The sequence below is a fragment of the Penaeus japonicus genome, unplaced genomic scaffold (genome assembly GCF_977035675.1).
Source record: "Penaeus japonicus unplaced genomic scaffold, GWHDUDI00000001_assembly GWHDUDI00000025, whole genome shotgun sequence".
Taxonomy (NCBI): domain Eukaryota; kingdom Metazoa; phylum Arthropoda; class Malacostraca; order Decapoda; family Penaeidae; genus Penaeus; species Penaeus japonicus.
This window is the reverse complement of record NW_028234427.1, coordinates 27645040-27650039: the sequence shown is the minus strand read 5'-3', so window position 1 is coordinate 27650039 and position 5000 is coordinate 27645040.

Below are 5000 nucleotides of genomic sequence, written 5' to 3'. Positions count from 1 at the left end.
CCTGAGGTGGCGGTCCTGGATTGTGCAAGTAACAGGTCCTACACCAATCTTACGATGAAGTTGTTGGTTGGACACATCATCCCATCAACTAAACCCCATGATCTAGCAAAAGGACATGCTGTGATTGGTGTCTTAGTCTGTTGGAACTAATAACCCACACAAATAAGGTGTTGGATGCCAGAGACAGGGTTTATACAGATCAGGTTTATTCCATAATGCAGATAGTCTGTCGTTATGGTATACAATAAATTATGTACACTACAGCACAATGATCACAGTAATAAAGACTATCACAACATGTATAAATAGGCAGAGAAATCAGGCATCAGCGGTAGTGTAGTTGATCCCGATCTGTCTGTATGTTCCAGATTTCCTACTTATATTGAAGGGGTTCCCATCCGCTGTCCCTAATGGTGGTTATGTGGGAAGGTAGTCTGGAATGTAAGAAGTGTGACAGTCAAAGGTATTAAGCTATTGAGGGTCTAGTTACGTGTGAATTACCTATCCATCAAAGTTGACCCGACCTGACCGACCAGGCGATTGCCTCACTAGTTAGAGTGCGATATTCATACAGTATCTGTATAATGATCTATTGCTATATTTAATATCATATATAAGCATACTATATAATCTCATAGATGTCAAGACCTTAAAGACATGCAGCTTGGTCATTCTGAACTAAATTCTGCAGTCGAGGCAGCAGTATTCAGTAGTAGAAGGCAGACTTCCAAGTCTGACAGCCCCAAACCCTGGACTTACACTACCAAGGTATGTAAATATCTTTGTGACTTCAATGTCTTTGCTGCGAGCACATATCGACTGGGTGGGTTCTCTTAACAGATCCCCCAAATCCTGGATATTTGTCTAAGAGATACATAGACCCAAGAGCTTTGACTCAATGGTGAATGAATTAAGGGCCATCACTAAGATCACTAGCGATTCAGAAAGGATCAGGATAGTGATTTCTTCTCCAATGGGAGTAGCAGATCAAGAGCTGTGACCGCGACATCACCCTATGAATGAGAGGATGGAGGAGTTGAGCCTTTCTGTAATGCCATTACTTTGTGGGCGGTAAGGGAGAATGTTAACACGAGTTACATTCATAATATCACATAACTTATCCGTGACTTTGTTATGAAATTCAGTCCCGTTATCAGTTGAAAAATACATGGGGGCTGAATGTCTATGACAGAAGTCGTGAAAAGCATGTGCAACAACATTTGCTGTTTTGTTGGGCACGGGGACTAGTTCACAAAAACGAGTGAAGTTATCAATGAAAACTGAAATGTAACGATTTCCATTGCGAGAAGGTAGAAAACCTGACAATGTGTCGCAAGAGACCTTCTGGTAAGGAAAGTCTGGAATGTCATATTTCAATGCAGGGGCTGGGTCATTGGTATTTCCCTTGTAATATGGGCATTGCTTACAAGACTGAACATGCTTAGCAACCTTGCTAATGAGGTGTGGGAAGGAGAAGTGTTGCTGAGCTAAGTGAATTGCCTTATACTTACCACAGTGTGCAGCTTCTTTCGACTCATGGAAAAGAGGAAGGATTCGACTTTCAAGAGATTCAGGAATAACTACAAGCTTACGAGATGCCTTGAGCTTTCTTGTCCTATATCGAGACTTGTAGCAAAGTAGACCGTTAGCATCGAGGTAAAGTTGACTTACTCGAACATGTCTGCTAGGGGGAGGTCTTTCATTCCTTTCTAAAGCTTGAATTAAGGGGCCGTACAGATTATCATTATGTTGCGCTATCCGGATCTCGTCTCCGTAGGTGGGTCCATGGGAGGTACGGCTGGGGCAGCCAAGACCGGGGCGGTAATAGAATGAATGGGGTCGGAACGGCGACCATTAACATGTGCAGGCCGGATCTCGTCCTCCGAAGTCTTAACGGTAGGCGCGGTAGTATTTACCAAGATCGGTGCAATGTCAGAGAATTTCACCTTGCGGGAGGCAAAGGTGGGCGAGGAGCTAGATTCAGGCAGGTTGTGAGCGTCAGAGAGAGGAGCGCGTGATAGCGCGTCGGCAACGACATTTTGTTTCCCGGGTAAATAAACAATGGTGACGTCAAACTCTGCAAGAATTTCAATTGCGCGGGCGCGTCGTCCATGAGGGTCCCTACCCTTAAATATGGACGTGAGGGGGGAATGATCAGTGTGCACTTCTATCTGATATCCCAAGATTAGCTCTCGAAAATGACGGAGGGCCCAAGTGATACTGAGTAGTTCACGGTCCGTCGTATGACAGCGTTTCTCCGCTGAATTAAGGGCGCGACTTGCAAAAGCAATGGGCTGCGTTTTTCCAGAATGGCCATGTTTCTGGTGGAGTACTGCTCCGAGCCCGAGGTTTGAGGCATCAGTGGTGAGGACAAAAGGCAAACTGAAATCGGGGAAGGCTAAGAGTGGAGCCTTAATTAGTCGCGATTTAAGAGTTGTAAATGCGGCTTTTTCCTCGTCTGTCCACTGCCAAGTTGTATCCTTTTTATGGAGATGATTAAGCGGTGTCGCGATGGACCCGTAACCTTGAATGAACGGCCTGTAAAAACCTGAAAGGCCTAAAAATGATTTCAATTCCTTCTGGTTCATAGGTGTTGGAAAGTCGGTAATGGCTTTAACTTTTGAATCATTAGGTGCAATACCTTTAGATGACAAGGTATGGCGTAGGAATTCTAACTTAGACTTGAAGAACTGACACTTGCTAGGTTGAATAATTAATCCTGCAGTTGATAGCCTATTGAAAACCTGACGCAATTTATTCTCGTGTTCAGAGAGGGAGGGTGAGCAAATTAAAATATCATCTAAATACACGAGGACCTGATCATTAATTAATCCTGATAGTACAAGTGACATTAATCTGCTAAATGTGAGAGGGCAATTGCGAAGTCCAAAAGGGCATACTAAAAATTCAAAGTGTCCCATATGAGTCGAGAAAGCCGTATATGGCACGCTTTCAGGAGCCATAGGAACTTGCAGGAAGCCTTTAGCAAGGTCAATAGTTGAAAAAACCTTATTATTAGAGCCAATGTCTTGCAACAACAATCTAAGATTAGGAATTGGCAATGGTTCTGGCACTGTTACTTTATTCAACTTGCGATAATCGACCACTGGGCGGAAAGTATTATCCTTCTTTGGAACAAGGAGGAGGGGGGAGGCCCAGGGTGAATTGCTTGGTTGAATAAGATTCATGTCTAACATTGTTTTAACTTCCTTTTCCAAGGCCTGTCGCTTTGAATGAGGGATCTTATAACTCGGTATGTATGAAGGCTTAGCATCAGGCTCGAGGGTAATGGAGTGTTGAAGCAATGTTGTTTTTCCGATAGGACGGTCCTTGGTTGGCAGTACGCTTGGGAATTCTTTAAATAAGTTATTCAAAATATCATATCCTTCATGAAAATCTAAATTTTGCTTCAGAACATGATCAGAGCTCTGCTCATCAGGGGAAGATGATGTTGCAGAAAAAACAGGGGAGGGAACAGGTAAATCAAATTCGCAGATAGGCGTCTGTGAATTCATAAGATATTACAGGTACACCAGCGTTAATAGTCAATGGGGCCGGGGTAAGATTAAATACATGCACCTGACATCTATTATTAGTGATATTATACAAGGAAGGTAATGTTGCACAACCTTTTACTCGTATATTATCAGGTAATATCAAAGCAGTACCATTTGCCGAAGGACAAGAAACGTCTATCAGTAGATCATGAAATGCCGGAATAGTAGTGGTAGCACTAGCAATAAACTTAGGAGCATTATCATTAGCGGTCCAAGATTTCGCACAGTCGTCAACGTGTTTTGCGCGCGAAGGTTTGCGTGATGCGGGTGCCGGTATCGGAGCCGGGGAGAAGGGGCACGCGGCGAGAGGAGAGGTGAAGCGAGGGCGGGTGGGAGGGGTAGGGGGGTAGTGGGGAGGAGAGGAAGGAGAGTGTGGTGTAGTCATGGTGTGACTATGGTCATGTGTTATTTCGTAGATTGTCATTGCGGGTGTGAAGGGGTCGGCATGCGTCCATAGGCAAGAGGGAGTCCTTAACAGGTAATTCTGACCATTAAAAGTAATGCTATTACTCTGAGGGTGGAGGGAAATACCCGTACGGTATAAGAAATCATGACCCAACAAGGTGTCCCGGGGTAAAATTAGATTCTACTACGACAAACTTGTGAGCAAAAATTTCACTACCAAGAGAAATGTTAAGGACTTTGCTGCCTAAAGCTGATACCTTATCTCCTGTTATCCCACAAATGGTGGTTTGACTCGGTTGCAAATCTAATGATAATTCAAAATTCCGCAAGGTATTCAACGAGACCACAGAACAAGAAGATCCTGTGTCTAAGAAGAAATATGCAGGCTTGTCATTCAATATAGATGGAAGCAAAGGCGGTTGAGTGATATCATTAGGGATGCAACTAGTTGAGACAATGTGATGTGTTACCGGTATTGTGCTTGTAGTGTTGCCGTGTCTGGGTGTTTTTGGCTTTTCCCTAAAAAATGGCGGTTTGCTTGGCGTTGCTGGAGCAATCTGTAAGTTTGATTGACCTGGTCAGGGAACGCCGAGCAGTGAGCCCAAGGGTGTGAGCGTGTGCCGTGATAAGGACAGTACGGTGTCGAATAACATGAGTCGGCACCGTGACCTTTTGCACAACAATTAAAACACTGATCTCTGTCTGGTGCCCAATTCGTGACACAAGGTTGTTTACATCTGGGAACATGAGGTGAGTTAGATGACGGGGGGAAGCGAGTTTTATGTCCCGTATTATATCTGTGAGGGGAGGATTGTCTCGAGTGTTGTGTTTTCGTGTCATGGTTGTGGAACCGCGGGTTAGGGTTGCGTTGTGGTTTGTCGTTTGGTTGTTTGTGTTTGTTTGTGTTACGCAAGGGTGTGTTGTCTTGTGTGGTCGTGTTTGCCTTAGTCGTGGGAATGCCTGCATTGACGGATACTGTGGGAGCCTTCTCTCTGATTGACTTGGCAAATTCGCCGGGTAACTTAAGTAAATCAGTAT